The sequence below is a fragment of the Mus musculus genome, chromosome 15 (genome assembly GCF_000001635.26).
Source record: "Mus musculus strain C57BL/6J chromosome 15, GRCm38.p6 C57BL/6J".
NCBI classification, from domain to species: domain Eukaryota; kingdom Metazoa; phylum Chordata; class Mammalia; order Rodentia; family Muridae; genus Mus; species Mus musculus.
In genome coordinates this window covers 82489730-82513234 of record NC_000081.6, presented here as the reverse complement: position 1 = coordinate 82513234, position 23505 = coordinate 82489730, and the positions used below count along the sequence as shown (strand labels likewise).

General features: G+C 42.9%; 1 pseudogene; it reads right to left on the bottom strand.

Annotated features, from left to right (window-relative positions):
• Positions 1–1862: 1862 nt before the first annotated feature.
• Positions 1863–8608, bottom strand: Gm27825 (annotated as a pseudogene).
• Between the last annotated feature and the right edge of the window lie 14897 nt (positions 8609–23505).

The window sequence follows — 23505 nt, the reverse complement described above, 5'->3', positions numbered from 1 at the left end:
TGGTACATATGTGTAACACCATTGCCTTATAATGAAAGTCATAATTAGAATTTTACTAAAAATAAGTTGTTGGGAATTTGGAAAGACAATGATATCATTCATAATATGGCTCAATTACAAGCACAAATCTCTGCTATGAGCAAAGCCCATGTTGAATATACTGCTATATAAGATTTGGCTCAGTCTATTAGCTTTGGTTTAGTCATTAAACCCTGTTAGTTGGCTACATTGGGTCATTGTTGTCACCATGGCTACAGGAATAATAATTCTTATTTTTACAATCATCTTCCGACTAGTCTTTTCCTTCATTTCTACAGCCAAAAGAGATATTTATGAGCTTCAATTAAAAAATAAAATAGGAAGAGATGCCACACCACCTCCAGTAGGACCTGTGTGGCAAGTTCCACAGACTGAGGCGATCGACCTCAAAAGGGGGAGGCCTCCTGGAACCGGTTCTGGAACTCTTCACCTGAGAAAGAATATTGAGCCATAGTTCTCATGGCAATCTATCTGTTTTGTTTCTCTTATTTCTTTTCTTATTTACATGTTCCTGGTAGCCTCGGCCAAGATCTTAAGTGAGAATAGTGGGTAAGAAACCATCCCTAGAGATGGGGCCACTAACATCACCTTATCCCCAGGGAAACCAATGCTTTACTTTCTACATCATTTACAAAACTATTATGATAAAAAATTTCCCAACAATAAAATTTCATATGGCTACATGTGTCATCAGAGGTAGATTTTGGCATATGATTTTTTAAAAAAGCCTTAATTAGAAAGAATTAAAATAGTTTAAATTTACACATTGAAGATTATTAAAAAAAATCAGGCACTAGATGTAAATAATAATTGACCATGGGGCAGGAAAGTTAGTTCAGCGGTTCAGAGCACTGACCATTAAAGATTTATTAACCTGCTCCTGGAAATATTCCACTAGACTTGGACAACAGCCCCCACTGAATACATCCTTTTAGAACTGTTATATTTTGATGATTTATAGTGATGTTACCTGTTCTGTTTGTGAGTCACTGAATACATAGTTTCAGAGTTGTAATGCTTAGATGATTTTTGTGCTTTACTGTGCCAAACGATTTTTGTTGGTATTTGTGATTGTTTCACTGAAAATAGTTTCTAAGAGATGTAATGTTTGGTTTTTTAATGTATAAAATCCCCTGCTTGAGAGCTGCAAAATACACTAAGATTCAAACAGCCCCTGTGTTTGTTTCTGTTTGTCACCACCGAATCCTTACCCACCTAGCTTCATGGACCCTCATTCCAGGGACCCCTATAACTGATTGGGGTGGTCCGTGGCAAAGTTGAAAGCATGACTGTGTCTGGGCAGGCATGGTGCAGGCAGATCTGAGTGTTGTACATCTTCATCTGAAGACTGTTAGCAGAATACTGGCTTTCAGTTAGCTATGATGAGGGTCTTAATTCCCATACCCACAGAGACACACCTCCTCCAACTGGGCCATACCTTGTAATAGTGCCACTCCCTGGGTCAATCATATTCAAACAATCACATTCCACTCCCTGTCCCCCATAGGCTCGTTCAAATATATGAGACTATGGGGTACATACCTAAACATGGCATAGACTTTCCCTTTCCCAATCCCACATTGGCTGGCTCCCGCTGTGGCTGCTGCTCATTCAGCCAGTTTGCCATCTCAAAAGTGAGTCTGGCCCTGACTGCTGCCAGGGACTATGTCTACTGCCCCCCTTTTGCATTTGCTCCTGGTTTCCCCCCAGGAAAAATGTGTCTGGCTCTACCCCTTATGTCCCGACAGGGGCTCTGTTTGTGAGACTTGCTTGTCCAAAGCTGCCACTGGGCTCTGCCTGTTTTTCCACTGTTGTAGTTGCTTTTAGATATCCCACTGCAGCCACAAGAAAAACAGCTTTTGCCTTGTCTGAGAAGCCACTCTCCTGCACAAGAGAGGGAGTTCCTGTCTTCCCACCCCCTCCCCACCCCCTGTCTCTCTCTGCCTGGGACTTATAAAGTGAGTGCAAGCAGTGTCATGTGCTAGGAGAATAGTGTGCTCCTTGCTGGGTTATGGAGTACCCTACTTCGGGCACTTCCTTTTCCCTGCCCACCTTGGACTCAAACAGTCAGAAGAACTGGGCTGTGGCTTCCAGATGTTAGTAGGATGTCCCACCCAGTGCCCAGTCAAAGTAAATACACCATTGCCTGATTCTGCAGCTGCCTCCATTGCCAAGCAGAGGAGCCTACCCACAGACTGGCTGACCTGCAACATCTCCTAAGACTGGACAGCCACCTTCCATACCCATCCTTCTAGCTTCCCTAGAGACACGTCACCCCAAAGCCAGCATGAAGCAGCCATAAATCACAATTACCCTATTCTTGCTCTACCATCACATTTTTCTAATTCACTCTTTTTTAAATTAAACTAAAACAGAGAAATGAAAGCAGTCTGTTTAAACTTCAACCCAAAGTTATCTGGCAACAACAAGGTATGCTTGACCCCACAGTTACCTGGCAATAGCTAGGCAGGCCTGACCCACTATAACAGGATCTGCTTGCCCCTCCTCTCTCTCTTGTTCCCTTATTTTCTTGCCCTCTTGCTCTTGCCCTTTTGTTCCCACTCTGTTCCCTTGTCCCTTCACCCTAATTCCCCCCTCCCAACTACTTGCTCATGGCTGGACTCTCTCTCTCTCTCTCTCTCTCTCTCTTTCTCTCTCTCTCTCCCTTTCTCTGCCTCTAAACCTCTTAACTACCAACTACCCTCCACATGACCTGAATAAACTGTATTCTATACTAAACTGTCATGTGGATGGTCCCTCAGGGGGAACGGATACCTTGGCTTGGACCCACTAAGACATTCCCATCCCCCATTCTTCACCATACCCCACAGAACATATTCTCTCTCTTTTTATAAACACGAGACAGGACAGGTTAGGGACGACTGTTGTTCCCTAGCAAGAGGTAAATCGTTTGTACACAGACAGGGGTGAGGCTCCCCAGACCATAGTCACCAAGGTAACAAGTACAGCCTCTATCACACCCTGGATGCTGTCATGTAAACTCAGCCCTAGGAGCTTCACACATCTCATAAATGCAGGGATATGTGATAATTGACAGATATACACACACCATCACCTGTATTTGTAGGTACTGACTGTTACAACCATGACTGTCATATTTTACCTTGCTTTTTGTTCTAGATGGGGTTCCTAGTGTACAGTTCTTGCTCTTGTTTCTATTCCCATACTTACCCAGGGGAAGTTGGTACTGTAGAATTGAGAATTGGGTTGTCTAAATTTCAGTCCTCCTTAACTGGGCAGCTCATGCCACTAGCTAGCTGGCAACACTGACTAGAATTTGGCAGGTCCCAGGCCTACCTTAGTGATAAGGGAGCCCTGCACTTCAACATCACTAAAAGTCTTATGTGCCAAAGGTATTGTGATAATGTCTGCATAGCGCTGAACCTCATACATGACAGCATTGGAGTAGGACATGCGGTCCTGGTCTACCATCTCTGGTCACCACACATGCCCTATGACCTTGTTGATTTCCTGTTGTACTCTGCCCGGAAAGACAGCCTGACTTTGGTTAAGGTGCCCCAGCGGGTTCCCTTCTTTCCACTACCTTTCTGTTAAAGGCTGAGTCCACAGGAGAAAGATGGCCATCATCCTTACAGGAGCCTGGGTTTAACCATTGCTGGGAGCCACAAGTGACCCAAGGAATCTTAAGGAGTGTGGCTCTACCCACCTCCTCCTTTCATTCCAGCCCCAGTCAGGCTTGCTCTGCACACCCGGATGCAGGATTGTGAGCAGAAGGCCCCAGGTCAGAGTGATTGAAGCGGTCACAATCCCAGCATCAAACTGGTCAAGGACAACGAGACAGAGATTTGCACCTTTGAAGCTACTCTGGGGGCTCCCCTTTGCCTAGGACATAACAGGACCACAGACTCAGTGTAGAGACTGGAGTGCCCCATAATACCCTTCTGATGAGTCCAGGTAGTTACACTTCATTGTCGCTAGGTTATTCACAGCACAATGGACACCAGGTCTCATAGTCTCACCTTCTCCATCTCAGCCAGAAAGGCATCAGTCAGGTTACAAAGTGGGTGGCCAGGGTCCCAGGTCCTCTTGTGCTCAGTCACCAGCTTATCCATCATGGTGAGAAATGTCATTGTCCCAGGGGAGACTTGTCAGGCAACCCTGGGATGTGCAGGATAATTGGGAGTGTGTTCCATTGGGAACAAAAAAGAGGGGGCCCAGGGGAGGAGGGGGAAGGGAAAAGAGGCCCAACATTGCCAGAGTTCCCTATTCTCTGGTCAGTCAGATGTGGGAGGGATGCTGGACACTTTCCACTCAGACCCGGGTGGGCATCCAAGCCTCTGACCCACTCGATGGGGGGTGGACAAGGGGCAACCCCTGACCTGGGGGCCCCAGGGCCACACCCTGTAGCCCCAGGATAATGGGAGAGAGGGATAAGGGAAGAGGTTCCCAACACTCACCAGAGTGTCCAGCGGATCTTGATGGAGCAGAGATTCTCTATGGTTTAAGGGCTTTATTATAGAACTTCAGGGAGAAAGAGAGAAGATAGAAAAAGAGAGAGGGGGGAGAGAGAGGAGAGGAGAAGACAAAGAGAAAGGAAAGAGAAGAGAGGAATGAGAGAAGTGAGAGGTGAGAGAACAAAGGATTGAGAGGGCAAGCAGGGGCTGAACTACCCCTTTTATGGTCTTTACTGTTACTAGGTAACTGGGGAGGAGTTTAGCCTGAAGTCAGAAGCTTGGGCCATTGTCTACATGACTATTGACTATGCTTCTCTTGTGGGGACTGTGGTGGGTGGTAGCCCAATGCCCCACAATTCCCTGTCTGTTTTTATTAGAAAAAAGGGGGGTTACTGATGTGACTGTATCATTATTGGTGAAAATTTAGAGTGGAGTGCAATTATCAGAAAAAATATATAGATTAGAGAAGTAACAAAACAAAGCCAGAGTAGTAAGGAGAATTAAGGGTAAGAATTGAGAAGGCAAGAGATTTAGTTAAGAAGGCAAGAGTTTGTACAATCAATTAATTGTTCCATGGGTAGTACAATTTAAGGGTAATAACATCCATTTTGAACTGCAATTAATTAATCTAGATAGACATTATGCTTTCCTCGCTATCATATAACTTTCCCCAAAGTTCACCAGCCATTTGACTTTAGCAAAAGAGTTCATCTGTAGCTGGAAGGTCCCATGTCTGTCTTCTGTGGTTCAGCAGTTTCTCAGGAGCCCTCAGTCAGATGAGAATTTTGGAGGAAGGCAACTTTTGTCTGTAGGTCTCAGTAGATGGCGCTGTCTCAGGTGGAGCTGTGGCAGCAGGCCCCGTGTGGAGATAGACCTGTATAGTAATTATAACAAAGGAGCAGAACACCAGCAGAGGATATCTGCATAGTGTGGATAGCAAAAGTTATGCCTGCAATGGTTTGCTTAGGGGCACAACACAGTCCGTTTTGGATGGCTAAAGAAGAAAATATCATTTTAATTGTGTGACTGGGGTAGGCAGTTAACAGTTCTTCTGTAAAAGAAAACTGGTTATTAATTAAGGATTGGATGATTTTTACACCTTAAAGGAAATTTTAAACAAGTTGAAAGAACTTTTGGACATATATCATGAATACTAGAAAAAGAAAAAAGCATTTAGAAAAAGAAGCAAGATAATTTTTGGTTAAAAAGCATGATTCAGGTATTCCTGTAGGGGAGTGCAGCTTCAATGCAGTTTTTGAGGTCTTATCTGGATGGGGGGAGGGGTACGTTGTATCCTGCAATCTTATTTTACTTCCCCCTGTTTCCGCCGCCCCCCCCCCCCCCCGAGACTATAGGGTTAAGTGAAAGGCTTTTAGCAGAGGTACCTTTTTAGCCCAGCCTCAGCAAGCACGTAACTTTGCCCCGCCCATGCAGCTGTCAATCACTGCCTAGCTGGGCCATACACACAGAGAGCAAGAGAGGAGGGGCTACAGAGGGGGTGGGGGAAACAACTTTATTGTAGCTGAAACCTGTAACAAAGAATGGGAAGGGGACCTTACTCCAGCCGACAGCTGGCCAAGGAAAACAGAGCTCAGAGCAATTTCCACCATCACTGGGCAGAGTCATTCAAAGCCTAGAACTAAAAGGGGAGGGGCTACAGAACAAGGGAGGAAAACCAGCTGCTTGCAGCTAAAACCAAGAGAGTGAGGGGGAGGGGAAGAAGCTGGTCAGGAACACTTTGGAAAGAAAGAGAGAAAGTAAAAAGCCAAGTTTTTTTTTAACTCAATCACTCACGGTCTCTTAAGAAACTTGGAGATCTCCTGTAGGTCTCTGTGAGAAGCATTCTTCAGCTGGTTCTGTCTCACGTGGATGGCCAAGCCATCCTCTGCTACCAGTTGTTAGGAACAAAAGAGGGGGTGGGGGGAGGGAAAAGAGGCCCAACATTGCCAGAGTTCCCTATTCTCTGGTCAGTCAGGCGTGGGAGGACTGCCGGACACTTTCCACTCAGCCCCGGGTGGGCATCCAAGTCTCTGACCCACTCGATGGGGTTGGACAAGGGGCAGCCCCCTACCTGGGGTCCACAGGGCCACACCCTGTAGCCCTGGGGTAATGGGAAAGAGGGATAAGGGAAGAGGTTCCCAACACTCACCAGAGTGTGCAGCAGATCTTGATGGAGCAGAGATTCTCTATGGTTTAAGAGCTTTATTATAGAACTGCAGGGAGAAAGAGAGAAGGTAGAAAGAGAGACAGACAGACAGACAGACAGACAGACAGAGAGAGACAGAGAGAGAGAAACAGGAAGAGAGAAAGAGAGGAAGAGAGAGGAGAGGAGAAGAGAGAAGAGAGGAGTGAGAGAAGTGAGAAGTGAGAGAACAAAGGATTGAGAGGGCAAGCAGGGGCTAAACTGCCCTTTTTATGGTCTTTACTGTTACTAGGTAACTGGGGAGGAGTTTAGCCTGAAGGTCAGAAGCTTGGGCCATTTGTCTACATGACTACTGACCGTGCTTCTCTTGTGGAGGCTGTTGGGGGTGGTAGCCCAATGCCCCACAGTCTTCACAATCTGTAACAGCCATAAAATATGCTAGGCCTTCCTGCTTCCTATAACATGTTGAGTAAATAATATTTCTAGTAATAAAATTCATTGTTGCTCCAATGTGTGTTTGTATATACATGATGTGAGGAGAGCTATGGCCACCACAATGATTTTGAGGTCTGGGATAAGCATACACTGTCAGTTCTCACCTTACTACATGGGTTGAGAAGTGAAACTCAAGCACCATGATTGCCAGGCAAGTTCCTTTACCCTCTGACCATCTCTCTGGCTCATGGTGTACATCTGCGTGTATATTTCTGAAAGTGTGCATTGTGCGTGCATGTGTGTATGTGTATCTGTGTGTGTGTGTGTGTGTGTGTGTGTGTGTGTGTGTGTGTGTGTGTGTGTGTCTGGGTGACTGGATGTCTTGCTTGTCAGTGTTGTTCTTATATATCCAGGGGAAAGCTAAATCCCCAGCGTGAGGATGCCTGTTAGTGTGGCATCTTATGTTTTAATTTCAGCAAAGGAATCACAGTAGATGTGACATCCCAGCTGTGACCTTGCAAGAACCAAAACACTGTCCCTGGGCCCCTTAGCATTTCATCACACATGAAAAAACTCTGGTTCTTTAACATGAGTAGTAAGGCCAGATAGGACACAGCAAAAAAGAGATTCAGGCATCCATAGCCCCTCTCTCCACTCAGTGCTGTGACTGACATGGTGCACTAGACTTTGCACTGTGTTAAAACCTTGTCTTTGACAGAATCATAAGGGACTTGAGATTTGGCTGCTGCTCAGTCAAACTAGCCTGAACCTGGTTGTCATATCCAGTTTTACCCCCTAGACTTTGATCTTCAAATTCTTTGCTCTAGAAGGTTCCAGTGGGTGTCACCAAAATTTGATAAGCCTGTCTCCTGTTGGGACCCAGATCCCTGTCTGACCTGTTGCGAGCTGGCCCGCGGCTCACATGGACGGGGTACACCTGAGTGGCAGGCTGGGGCTGAAAGAGAGGGGAACTAGGCGGTTGAGAGAAAAATGGAGCTAAGTCAAGATTCCTGATCAAAGCTCAAATGTTTAATAGCAAATATGCTTGTAAAGGAGGGGGGGCATTCCCGCCAATTCAATCTTGGAGCCTGGAACCAGCTGCAGAATAGGGTGTAGTCACCAGAATAGCTCAGTGGCCTCCCAGCAGGTAGCAGTGTCTTGAAGGAGAACAGCAGCAGTGGCTGAACAATAGATTGATCTAGGGAGGAAGGCTCCACCCTAGGTAATCTCCTTAGTGGCAGCAAAGTCAAGGCCTGGCTCAGCCTGCTTCAGTCTGTGGGGGATTACACTGACCTGTGGATTGACCTCCACTATGTGCTGCTACAGATACAATAACCTCAGTTACTATCCACCATTAAGTCATTCACCTAGCACAGGCTGTGTTGCATGTTATGTAGGTCCATCTGCAACAGGTTAGCTGCAAAGGCCATGGCACAGTGCCCAGTGGGTAGCAAGAAGTCCAGAGCTTTAGGTGGTGCATCAGGTCCTGCAGTAATATGAAGATGATAGTGAATATGGCCACAGGCCACAGGCCAGTCCCAGTCAGCAGTTACATAGCTGCGTGACTGCTGCCCAGGCTTCTTAGAGACTAATGACAAACACTCAATATAACACCAAGGATCAGGAATCCCTAATCCTGGACCCTGTCACCATATAAAAAAGTGACAAGGTTGCCATTTGTCCTCTGCCTCCAGCCCTAATATGATATTTTCTTTGGCCAAGTGTAAGAGGGAACAGTGATGTTCATTTTCTCTTAGGAGCTGAGCATGCTTGGCTGAGCATGGTAGGTAGACTAGTAGACCTCTCCTTCAAGATTGATGATCTGATCATTGTGTCCAAACAAACATCTTGTATGCCAAACTTACAAAGCTTTGGGGACATTGAGAATACTGCCACAGAGAGGAATGAGACCTTCAGTTCTTCATGGAGCACTTTGTTGGCAGGACATGAGGGATGTCTGGCACCCAATCAATGGCTTCTGGGAATGTGTGAGCAGTGAAAGGCTATTTCCTGCACTTGAGGGAAAGAAGCAGGAACCACTATGGAGAGGGAATGGCAACAGGAAAATAGAGCTAGAGTAATGGTGGGTAGGTGAAGGCCAATGAGTGAGGCAGCTGGAGCATGCGCCATCTTTCTTACAGGTCTGTGCTCATCCAATTGAACAGGCAGCAAGAATGCAACATGGGATCTCTCAGATCCAGTCTATAGAAGATGAAAAATGGTCTAAGAACATTGGGGTGCCACTAAGTTGGTTCAGTGACTTGTTAAATGCTGGCATCCGTCTCTTATTCACCTTTCATTTATTGATCGTTCATTCTCTCCTGTCAATAGTCTTCCACATAGACATAGGTAAGGCAGATCACTCTTCAGGCCAGAGGCCTGTGATCAGTAGTGGTCTCCCTTTTCCATGGTACCAAGCTCCAAGACCACTCTACAATGAATGATAGAACTGAAATATAAAACATTCTGTAGCTTTTCCTATGTAACTGAAGGGAGTATACTTGTGTCTTACTTAGGGTTTTACTGCTGTGAACAGACACAATGACCAAGGCAACACTTATAAAGAACAACATTTACCTGGGGCTGGCTTACTGGTTCAGAAACTAATCCATTATCATCAAGGTGGGAGCATTGGAGCATCTGGGCAGGCATGCTGCAGGCAGAGCTAAGAGTTCTACATCTTCATCTGAGAGCTCCTAGCAGGCTCCAAGTCAGCTAGGATGAGGGTCTTAAAGCTCATACCCTCAGTGACACATCCACTCCAACAGGGCTACACCTTCTAATAGTGCCACTCCCTGAGCCAAGCATATACAAATCATAACACTCCACTCTTTGGAACCCATAGGCTTGTTCAAACAAATGAGACTATCAGGGGCATACCTAAAAATACTGTAATGCAAAATAAATTAGGCCTACTTCAAAAGTCCCCATAGTCTATAGCAGTCTCAACAATGTTAAAAGTCAAAAGTTCAAAGTCTTTTCTGAGATTCATCCAATAACTCAACTGTAATCTCCAAGGCAAGACAGGAAACCAGCTGGGGTAAACTGCAAACATCTCCATGTCTGATGTCAAAGCAGTCTTCAGATCTCCACCTCCTTTTTCATCTTTTTTTTTTTTTTTTTTTTTTGGTTTTGGTTTTTTCAAGATATGGTTTCTCTATAGTTTTTTATCTTTGGTGATTGCAATAAACTTCTTTCTCCTCTGCTGCTTCTACTCCCTGTTAGCATCTTTCCTAAGCACATAGCCCCCTCGAATATTTTGTGCTCTTAAAAACAACTTTAATGCTACATCTTCTTGTTTCTGTGTTTGGGATCCAAACATGATCTTCTCCACTAATCCAAAGAACTGGCAGCACTTCTCCAGTTCTGCCCTCTGTAGCATTCTAGGCTCAGGTTGATCCACTCCACAGATATTGCTGTTGTTGGTGATCATCCTAAGGAACAGGTATCTCCAATGTGCTGGAGTCTTCTGCTGCAATTAAGCTTCATCAATAGCCTCTCTTTTTTTAAATTAATGTTATACTTAATTTTCTTTTTCTACTCTATATTCCATTTCCTCCCCTCCCCCATCCTCCCTCTGTCTGCTCCACATCCCATGCCTCCTCCCCACTCCACCCAATTTGCCACATAGATGCTCCCACTCCACAACCCACCTGAACTCTAAACTCCCTGGGGCCTCCAGTCTCTTAAGGGTTAGGTACATCATTTCTGAATGAACACAGATCTGAAGTCCTCTACTGAATGTATGTTGGGGGCCTCATATCAGCTGGTATATGCTGTCTGTTTAGTGGTCCAGTGTTTGAGAGATCTTGGGAATCCAGATTATTTGAGACTGCTGGTCCTCCTACAGGATTACCCTTCTCCTCAGCATAGGCTCTCTTATTGGGTTCAAGCCTCGACTTCTTTGCATGACCCCTTCAGTCCTGGGACATTAACTGCAACTGAGGCTGTGCATTCACCAAAAACCTTCCATGACCTCTCACAGTGCCAAGCCTCAGCAGCTCTTCATCACCCCATTTTGCCTTCACAATCGGTACCACTTCATCACTCTTACAATGTACATTACCAAGTACAGGTGCTACACAAGGTACCAACTTGGCTATCTCTGGAACACAGCTTCTTTGTGCTCTCAGAAAACATTCCCCAGAAGACTTCACCAGAAGTTATACTGTTTGCTTCTTATTCACCACTAATTTCTTAGTTCCAGCTAACCAGCATCAATTGTTCCAGTAGTTCCTTTTATTATGGACTCTAAAGCCAGAGCCACGTGGCCAAAGCTGCAGAGTTCTGTTGCCTTATCACCAAATTTCTGTTTTCCAACTCTTTCTCTGCCTAAGCTTGGATGTCCTGAAACTTGCAGTATAAATTTCTTTGAACTCAGAGATTTTCTTGCCTGTCTCCTAAACACTGGGATTAAAGGTGTGGGTCTACCCAGCCTGGATTTAAGTTTTCCTTCACCTAGAACTTCCTCTTTTTTCTGCTGGCCTTGAAATCAGAGAACTGTTTGTCTTTGCCTCCTGGGATTAATAGCTTATAATACCATGCCTGGATCTAAATTTAGCTGGGTAGAAGGTTGCCCCAAGTTCATTACTCCCTTGGGCAGAGAATTTGGGGTTGCTTCTAGAATTTTTGCCAGGACTTGTCCTGGGCTCAAGGAAGTAGGCTCAGTTAAAATATTCACATTTAGGTTAATACAAAGCTCAAGGAAATCTCTACTGAGAAATGTGTGGCATTCCTTTTACCTTGGTCATCGTCTTAAGCCCCTAAAAACAGAGAACAGGGGTTGTTTATTGACCTGCTTGGTCTCTTTGTTTATTACCTTGTTTTATTACTTCGGCTTTGACCTAAGAACTGACCCTATTCTCTGCAAGTACCTAAAAATTTGTACATTGGTAACAGAAATTTGGCTTAAAACTGGTAACTTAGTGGGAGCCATTCTAGAGAACAACACATGCAATGAGCCAACCTAGGGAAAAAAGACTCTAGAGATATCCCTAAATTGGAATAATATTTTATGTAATTCTTGTCCTAGAAACTGGATTCATAAAAGATATGATTTAAAATAATTAGATATTAGAAGCTGCACAGTCATGCATTCATATATAAGAACTGGAAACCAAACTTTGTAACATGATACTTATGAACTTGTTATTCATTTTAGAAAGAACAGACACTGTTAACATTTGGTTTTACTTTCCAAAATTATGGTTATGCTTTAATATTAGAGAAGAAACTTTAAAATTATAGTCAAACTGCCAATGTTCCATTAGCTACTTTTTACAATTCAATCGTATCTCAAGATTTTAATCACCCATATTTTTAATTGAGAAAAAATCAAGGAAATGGAGATTATTGCAAGATTTATAAAAGATTAAAGGAAGTATGGGACCCCCCGCTCTGCGATTCCAAAAAGTAGGTATAAAATTGGTGCAGATTTAAAACATTCGTTTTATACTATTTCTTTGCATCTTGATGATTGTAAAAGGTTTGTATTTAGTGTGCTTGTCACTTAAGCAATGGATATTGGTGGAATAGTTTTGCCTGAAGGAATGGTTAAAAACCCTGTCTTATCTTTAAAAAAAAAATGTTTGTTGCTTCAATACAAGAAGTTAGGACTTTGCATCTTTCTATGTATATTATACATTATAGGGATGATATTTTGTTAGCTGATTTCTCTAAAGGCTTTTCTTACATGATTTTGCTCTTATTCAACAAGCTTTAAAATGTTGGGGATTGACTCCAGCACCAGGGTTCCTTGCCCGGGGAGTCTCCGGACACCCGCAAGGACACCCAAAGGATCCCCCATAGGATCTTAAGACCTCTGGTGAGTGGAACACAGCGTCTGCTCCAATCCAATCACGCAGGACCTGAGACTGCATTAATTAAGGAAGCAGAAAACCCAGCCTGATCAGGGGCACAAGTCCCTTCTGGTCCACTCCAGAACCAGAGTTCCTTGGCCAAGGAGTCTCCAGACACCCGCAAGGACCCACACAGGATCCCCCACGGGATCTTAAGACCCCTGGTGAGTGGAACACAGCCTCTGCACCAATCCAATCGTGCGGGACCTGAGACTGAATTAACTAGGGAAGCAGATAAGCCGGCCTGATAAGGGGCACAAGTCCCTTCCGGTCCAGTCTAGCACCGGGGTTCCTTGCACTCGGAGTTTCTGGACACTCCCAAGGTTCTCACAGGACCCTCCACGGGATCTTAAGACCTCTGGTGAGTGGAACACAACTTCTACCAGGAGGCAGGTTCGAACACCAGTGATCTGGGCACCTTCCTGCAAGAGGAGAGCTTGCGTGCAGAGAGTACTCGAACCACTGAAACTAAGGAGGGAACTAGTCTCCCAGGTCTGCTGATAGAGGCTAACATAATCACCTAAGGAACAAGCTCTAACCAGAGAAAACTATAACAACTAGCTCCAGAGATTACAAGATGACGAAAGGCAAATGTAAGAATCCTACTAACAGAAATCAAGACCACTCACCATCATCAGAACGCAGCACTCCCACCCCAACTAGTCCTGGGCACCCCAACACACCCGAAAAGCTAGACCCAGATTTAAAAGCATATCTCATGATGATGATAGAGGACATCAAGAAGGACATTAATAACTCACTTAAAGAAATACAGGAGAACACAGCTAAACAGGTAAAAGACCTTAAAGAGGAAACACAAAAATCCCTTAAAGAATTGCAGGAAAACACGACCAAACAGGTGATGGAATTGAATAAAACCATCCAAGACCTAAAAAGGGAAGTAGACACAATAAAGAAAACCCAAAGTGTGGCAACACTGGAGATAGAAACCCTAGGAAAGAAATCTGGAAACATAGATGTGAGCATCAGCAACAGAATACAAGAGATGGAAGAGAGAATCTCAGGTGCAGAAGATTCCATAGAGAACATCTGCACAACAATCAAAGATAATACAAAACACAAAAAGATCCTAACTCAAAACATCCAGGAAATCCAGGACACAATGAGAAGACCAAACCTAAGGATAATAGGAATAGATGAGAATGAGGATTTTCAACTTAAAGGGCAAGCAAATATCTTCAACAAAGTTATAGAAGAAAACTTCCCAAACCTAAAGAATGACATGCCCATGAACATACAAGAAGCCTACAGAACTCCAAATAGACTGGACCAGAAAAGAAATTCCTCCCTACACATAATAATCAGAACAACAAATGCACTAAATAAAGATAGAATATTAAAAGCAGTAAGGGAGAAAGGTCAAGTAACATATAAAGGCAGACCTATCAGAATTACACCAGACTTTTCACCAGAGACTATGAAAACCAGAAGATCCTGGACAGATGTTATACAGACACTAAGAGAACACAAATGCCAGCCCAGGCTACTATACCCGGCCAAACTCTCAATTACCATAGATGGAGAAACCAAAGTATTCCACAACAAAACCAAATTCACACATTATCTTGCCACGATTCCAGCCCTTCAAAGGATAATAACAGAAAAGAAGCAATACAAGGACGGAAATCACGCCTTAAAACAAGCAAGAAAGTAATCCCTCAACAAACCAAAAAGAAGACAGCCACAAGAATAGAATGCCAGCTCTAACAACAAAAATAAAAGGAAGCAACAATTACTTTTCCTTAATATCTCTTAATATCAATGGACTCAATTCCCCAATAAAAAGACATAGACTAACAGACTGGCTACACAAACAGGACCCAACATTCTGCTGCTTACAGGAAACCCATCTCAGGGAAAAAGACAGACACTACCTCAGAGTGAAAGGCTGGAAAACAATTTTCCAAGCAAATGGCCTGAAGAAACAAGCTGGAGTAGCCATTCTAATATCAAATAAAATCGACTTCCATACCAAAGTTATCAAAAAAGACAAGGAGGGACACTTCATACTCATCAAAGGAAAAATCCTCCAAGAGGAACTCTCAATTCTGACTATCTATGCTCCAAATGCAAGGGCAGCCACATTCATTAAAGAAACTCTAGTAAAGCTCAAAGCACACATTGCACCTCACACAATAATAGTGGGAGACTTCAACATACCACTTTCATCAATGGACAGATCATGGAAACAGAAACTAAACAGGGACACAATGAAACTAACAGAAGTTATGAAACAAATGGTTCTGACAGATATCTACAAAACATTTTATCCTAAAACAAAAGCACCTCACGGATACTTCTCCAAAATTGACCATATAATTGGCCACAAAACAGGCCTCAACAGATACAAAAATATTGAAATTGTCCCATGCATCCTATCAGACCACCATGGACTAAGGCTGATCTTCAATAACAACATAAGTAATGGAAAGCCAACATTCACGTGGAAACTGAACAACACTCTTCTCAATGATACCTTCGTCAAGGAAGGAATAAAGAAAGAAATTAAAGACTTTTTAGAGTTTAATGAAAATGAAGCCACAACATACCCAAACCTATGGGACACAATGAAAGCATTTCTAAGAGGGAAACTCTTGGCTCTGAGTGCCTCCAAAAAGAAACTAGAGAGAGCACACACTAGCAGCTTGACACCACATCTAAAAGCCCCAGAAAAAAGAAATTAGGGAAGCAACACCCTTCACAATAGTCACAAATAATATAAAATGCCGTGGCAAGACTCTAACAAAGCATGTGAAAGATGTGTATGACAAGAACTTCAAGTCTCTGAAGAAAGAAATCAAAGAAGATCTCAGAAGATGGAAAGATCTCCCATGCTCATGGATTGGCAGAATTAATATAGTAAAAAAAAAAAATGGACATGCTGGCAAAAGCAAACTACAGATTCTATGCTACCCCATCAAAATGCCAAATCAATTCTTCATAGAGTTTGAAAGAGCAATTTGCAAATTCATTTGGAATAACAAAAAACCCAGGATAGAGAAAACTATTAATAACAATAAAAGAACTTCTGTGGGAATCATTATCCTTGACCTCAAGCTGTATTACAGAGCAATAGTGTTTAAAAATATATGGTATTGGTACAGATACAGGCAGGAGGATCAGGGGAATAGACTTGAAAACCAAGAAATGAACCAACACACATATGCTCACTTGATCTTTGACAAAGGAGCTGAAACAATCCAGTAGAAAAAAGACAGCATTTTTAACAAATGGTGCTAGGTCAGCTGGCAGTCAGTACGTGGAAAAGTGCAAATTGACCCATTCTCAAGTTCAAGTGGATCAAATACCTCCACATAAAACCAGATACAATGAAATGTATAGAAGAGAAAGTGGGGAAGAGCCTCAAACACATGGGCACAGGGGGGAAATTCCTGAACAGAACACCAATGGCTTATGCCTAAGATCAACAATAGACAAATGGGACCTCATAAAATTGCAAAGCTTCTGTAAGTCAAAGGACACTGTCTATAGGACAAAAAGGTAACCAACCGATTAGGAAAAGATCTTTACCAATCCTGCATCCAATACAGGTCTAATATCCAATATATACAAAGAACTCAAGAATTTAGACTCCTGAAAATCAAATAAGCCTATTAAAAAATTGGGTACAGAGCTACACAAAGAATTTTCAACTGAGAAATATCAAATGCCCTAGAAGCATCTGAAGAAAGGTTCAACATCCTTAGTCATCAGGGAAATGCAATTCAAAAGAACACTGAGATTCTACCTCACACCAGTCAGAATGGCTAAAATCAAAAACCCCCGGGAACAGCAGATGCTGGCAAAGATGTGGAGAAAGAGGAACACTCCTCCATTGCTGGTGGGATTGCAAGTTGTACAATCACTCTGGAAATCAGTCTGGTGGTTCTTCAGAAAATTGGACATAGTACTATCTGAGGACCCAGCTATACCACCCCTGAGCATGTACCCAGAAGATGCTTCAACATGTAATAAGGACACATGCTCCACTATGTTCATAGAAGCCTTATTTATAGTAGCCAGAAGCTGGAAAGAACCCAGATGTCCCTCAACAGAGGAATGGATACAAAAAATGTGATGTATTTACACAATGGAATACTATGCAGCTATTAAAAACAATGAATTTATAAAATTCTTAGACAAATGGATGCATCTGGAGGATATCATCCTGAGTGAATTAACCCAATTACAAAAGAACACACATGATATGCACTCATTGATAAGTGGATATTAGCCCGGAACCTTGGAATACCCAAGATACAGTTCACAAAACACATGAAACTCAAGAAGGAAGACCAAAGTGTGGTTCATCAATCCTTCTTAAAAGGGAAAACAAAATAACCATGGAAGGAGTTACAGAGACAAAGTATGAAGCAGAGACTGAAGAAATGAGCATCCAGAGACTGCCCCACCTAGGGATCCATCCCACATACAACCACCAAACCCAAACACTATTGTGGATGCCAACAAGAGCTTGCTGACAGGAGCCTGATATAGCTGTCTCCTAAGAGGCTCTGCCAGTGCCTGACAAACATAGAAGTGGATGCTCACAGCCATCCATAGGACTGAGCACAGGGTCCCCAATGAAGGAGCTAGAGAAAGTACCAAAGGAGCTGAAGGGGTTTGCAGCTCCATAGGATGAACAACAATATGAAGTAACAAGTACCCCCAGAGCTCCCTTGGACTAAATCACCAACCAAAGAAAACACATGGTGGGACTCATGGCTCTAGCTGCATATGTAGCAGAGGATGGCCTAGTCGGTCATCCAAAGAAGCAGAGGACCTTGGTCCTGTGAAGATTCTATGCCCCAGTATAGGGGAATGCCAGGGCCACGAAGCAGGATTGGGTGGGCTGGTGAGCAGGGGCATGGGGGAGGAGATAGGGAGTTTTGGGGAGAGAAACCCAGAAAAGGGATAACATTTGAAATGTAAATAAAGGAAATATTTAATTAAAAAATGAATAAAATAAAACAAAAGAAAATATCATCCTGAGAGAGGTAACCCAATCGCAAAAGAACACATATGATATGCACTCACTGATAAGTGGATATTAGCTCAAAAGCTCCAAATAACCAAGGAACAACTCACAAACCACATGAAACTCAAGAAGTAGGAAGACCAAAGTGTGGCTGCTTCAGTCCTTCATAAAGAAGAACAAAATACTCACAGGAGCAAATATTGATATAAAGTGTAGAGTAGAGACTCAAGGAAAGGCCATTCCGACCTGGGGATTCATCCCATATACATTTACCAAACCCAGATACTATTGTGGATGCCAAAAAGTGCATGCTGAAAGGAGCTTGATATGGCTGCCTCCTGAGAGGCCCTGCCAGAGCCTTACAGATACAGAGACGGATGCTTGCAGCCAACCATTGGACTGAGTGCAGGATCCTCAATACAGAAGTTAGAGAAAGGAGCGAAGGAGTTGAAGGGGATTGCAACCTGACAGGAAGAACAACAATATCAACCAATCAGTACACCAAGAGCTCCAAGGTACTAAGTCATCAGCAAAGGAGTACACATGGCTCTAGCTACATAACTTACAGAGGATGGTCTTGTCGTGCATCAATGGAAGGAGAGGTCTTATGAGGCTTGATAGATGTCCCAGCATAGGGGAACTGAGGGTGGGGAGGTGGGAGTGTGTTGGGGGGATTGTGGAATAACACCTTCATAGAATCACGGAGAAGAAGGATGGGAAACGGGTTTCCATGGAGGGGGGAAGGGGGGAGACTTGGAAAGGGGATAGCATTTGAAATGTAAAAAAAAAAAAAAAAAAAAAAAAAAATCGAAGCAGCACCGGGTAGCTAGGGTGCACAGTCCTCTGTCTACCGCCAGCTACTCACAACACCCGCCAAGCGATCTTAAGACTTCTGGTGAATGGGACACAGCATCTGCTCCAATCCAATCGCGTGGGACTTGAGACTGCATTAGTCAGGGAAGCAAAAACCCGGTCTGAGTAGGGGCACAAGCCCCTTTCAGTCCGAGCAGCACCGGGGTAGCTAGGGCACACAGTCGGCTGACTACCATCAGATACCCACAACACCAGCCACGCGATCATAAGAATTCTGAGGATTGGGATCTGCCTGGCGCAGGAGTGCTTTGCCTGAGCATCAGCAGCAGACATCTCGGTTCCTGGACACCGCCGAGTGTATCCTGCACAGACAGCTGGCCATTTTCCCGGCCAGAGTATAGGGATCTGCCCGGCATGGGAGCATTTTGCCTGAGCATCAGCAGCAGACATCTTGGTTCCGGGATCCCGCCGAGTGTATCCTGTACAGGCAGGTGACCATTTTCCCGGCCAGAGGATAGGGACCTGCCCAGCACGGGAACGCTTTGCCTGAGCATTGGCAGAAGACATCTTAGTTCCGGGACCCTGCCGTGTGTACCCTGCACAGACATCTTAGTTTCAGGACTCCGCCGAGTGTATCCTGCACAGCTCCAGAGAATACCAGATGGCCAAAGGCAAACGTAAGAATCCTACTAACTGAAATCAAGACCACTCACCATCATTAGAACGCAGCACTCCCACGCCACCTAGTCCTGGGCAGCCCAACACAACCGAAAAGCTAGACCCAGATTTAAAGCATATCTCATGATGATGGTAGAGGACATCAAGAAGGACTTTAATAACTCACTTAAAGAAATACAGGAGAACACTGCTAAAGAGTTACAAGTCCTTAAAGAAAAGCAGGAAAACACAACCAAACAGGTAGAAGTCCTTATAGAAAAACAGGAAAACACATCCAAACAGGTGATAGAAATGAACAAAACCATACTAGACCTAAAAAGGGAAGCAGAAACAATAAAGAAAACCCAAAGTGAGGCAACGCTGGAGATAGAAACCCTAGGAAAGAAATCTGGAACCATAGATGCCAGCATCAGCAACAGAATACAAGAGATGGAAGAGAGAATCTCAGGTGCAGAAGATTCCATAGAGAACATCGGCACAACAATCAAAGATAATACAAAATGCAAAAAGATCCTAACTCAAAACATCCAGGAAATCCAGGACACAATGAGAAGACCAAACCTACGGATAATAGGAGTTGATGAGAATGAAGATTTTCAACTTAAAGGGCCAGCAAATATATTCAACAAAATTATAGAAGAAAACTTCCCAAACCTAAAGAATGACATGCCCATGAACATACAAGAAGCCTACAGAACTCCAAATAGACTGGACCAGAAAAGAAATTCCTCCCTACACATAATAATCAGAACAACAAATGCACTAAATAAAGATAGAATATTAAAAGCAGTAAGGGAGAAAGGTCAAGTAACATATAAAGGCAGACCTATCAGAATTACACCAGACTTTTCACCAGAGACTATGAAAGCCAGAAGATCCTAGACAGATGTTTTGCAGAACCTAAGAAAACACAAATGCCAGCCCAGGCTACTATACCCGGCCAAACTTTCAATTACCATAGATGGAGAAACCAAAGTATTCCACAACAAAACCAAATTCACACATTAGCTTTCCACGAATCCAGCCCTTCAAAGGATAATAACAGAAAAGAAGCAATACAAGGATGGAAATCACGCCTTAGAACAAGCAAGAAAGTAATCCCTCAACAAACCAAAAAGAAGACAGCCACAAGAATAGAATGCCAGCTCTAACAACAAAAATAAAAGGAAGCAACAATTACTTTTCCTTAATATCTCTTAATATCAATGGACTCAATTCCCCAATAAAAAGACATAGACTAACAGACTGGCTACACAAACAGGACCCAACATTCTGCTGCTTACAGGAAACCCATCTCAGGGAAAAAAACAGACACTACCTCAGAGTGAAAGGCTGGAAAACAATTTTCCAAGCAAATGGCCTGAAGAAACAAGCTGGAGTAGCCATTCTAATATCAAATAAAATCGACTTCCATACCAAAGTTATCAAAAAAGACAAGGAGGGACACTTCATACTCATCAAAGGAAAAATCCTCCAAGAGGAACTCTCAATTCTGACTATCTATGCTCCAAATGCAAGGGCAGCCACATTCATTAAAGAAACTCTAGTAAAGCTCAAAGCACACATTGCACCTCACACAATAATAGTGGGAGACTTCAACACACCACTTTCATCAATGGACAGATCATGGAAACAGAAACTAAACAGGGACACAGTGAAACTAACAGAAGTTATGAAACAAATGGTTCTGACAGATATCTACAAAACATTTTATCCTGAAACAAAAGGATATACCTCCTTCTCAGCACCTCACGGATACTTCTCCAAAATTGACCATATAATTGGCCACAAAACAGGCCTCAACAGATACAAAAATATTGAAATTGTCCCATGCATCCTATCAGACCACCATGGACTAAGGCTGATCTTCAATAACAACATTAAGAATGGAAAGCCAACACTCACGTGGAAACTGAACAACACTCTTCTCAATGATACCTTCGTCAAGGAAGGAATAAAGAAAGAAATTAAAGACTTTTTAGAGTTTAATGAAAATGAAGCCACAACATACCCAAACCTATGGGACACAATGAAAGCATTTCTAAGAGGGAAACTCATAGCTCTGAGTGCCTCCAAGAAGAAACGGGAGAGAGCACATACTAGCAGCTTGACAACACATCTAAAAGCTCTAGAAAAAAAGGAAGCAAATTCACCCAAGAGGAGTAGACGGCAGGTAATAATCAAACTCAGGGGTGAAATCAACCAAGTGGAAACAAGAAGAACTATTCAAAGAATTAACCAAACGAGGAGTTGGTTCTTTGAGAAAATCAACAAGATAGATAAACCCTTAGCTAGACTCACTAGAAGGCACAGGGACAACATCCTAATTAACAAAATCAGAAATGAAAAGGGAGACATAACAACAGATCTTGAAGAAATCCAAAACACCATCAGATCCTTCTACAAAAGGCTATACTTAACAAAACTGGAAAACCTGGATGAAATGGACAAATTTCTAGACAGATACCAGGTACCAAAGTTAAATCAGGATCAAGTTAACGTTCTAAAAAGTCCCATATCCCCTAAGGAAATAGAAGCAGTCATTAATAGTCTCCCAACCAAAAAAAAGCCCAGGACCAGATGGGTTTAGTGCAGAGTTCTACCACCTTCAAAGAAGATCTAATTCCAGTTCTGCACAAACTATTCCACAAAATAGAAGTAGAGGGAACTCTATCCAACTCATTCTATGAAGGCACAATTACTCTGATACCTAAACCACAAAAAGATCCAACAAAGATAGAGAACTTCAGACCATTTTCCCTTATGAATATCGATGCAAAAATCCTCAATAAAATTCTTGCTAACCGAATCCAAGAACACATTAAAGCAATCATCCATCCTGACCAAGTAGGTTTTATTCCAGGGTCTCAGGGATGGTTTAATATACGAAAATCCATCAATGTAATCCATTATATAAACAAACTCAAAGACAAAAACCACATGATCACCTCGTTAGATGCGGAAAAAGCATTTGACAAGATCCAACACCCATTCATGATAAAAGTCTTGGAAAGATCAGGAATTCAAGGCCCATACCTAAACATGATAAAAGCAATCTACAGCAAACCAGTAGCCAACATCAAAGTAAATGGTGAGAAGCTGGAAGCAATCCCACTAAAATCAGGGACTAGACAAGACTGCCCACTTTCTCCCTACCTCTTCAACATAGTACTTGAAGTATTAGCCAGAGCAATTCGACAACAAAAGGAGATCAAGGGGATACAAATTGGAAAAGAGGAAGTCAAAATATCACTTTTTTGCAGATGATATGATAGTATATATAAGTGACCCTAAAAATTCCACCAGAGAACTCCTAAACCTGATAAACAGTTTCGGTGAAGTAGCTGGATATAAAATTAACTAAAACAAGTCAATGGCCTTTCTCTACACAAAGAATAAACAGGCTGAGAAAGAAATTAGGGAAACAACACCCTTCTCAATAGTCACAAATAATATAAAATATCTTGGCGTGACTCTAACTAAGGAAGTGAAAGATCTGTATGATAAAAACTTCAAGTCCCTGAAGAAAGAAATTAAAGAAGATCTCAGAAGATGGAAAGATCTCCCATGCTCAGGGATTGGCAGGATCAACATTGTAAAAATGGCTATCTTGCCAAAAGCAATCTACAGATTCAATGCAATCCCCATCAAAAGTCCAACTCAATTCTTCAACGAATTAGAAAGAGCAATCTGCAAATTCATCTGGAATAACAAAAAACCAAGGATAGCAAAAGCTCTTCTCAAGGATAAAAGTACCTCTGGTAGAATCACCATGCCTGACCTAAAGCTTTACTACAGAGCAATTGTGATAAAAACTGCATGGTACTGGTATAGCGACAGACAAGTAGACCAATGGAATAGAATTGAAGACCCAGAAATGAACCCACACACCTATGGTCACTTGATCTTCGACAAGGGAGCTAAAACCATCCAGTGGAAAAAAGACAGCATTTTAAACAAATGGTGCTGGCACAACTGGTTGTTATCTTGTAGAAGAATGGGAATCGACCCATTCCTCTCTCCTTGTACTAAGGTCAAATCTAAGTGGATCAAGGAACTCCACATAAAACCAGAGACACTGAAACTTATAGAGGAGAAAGTGGG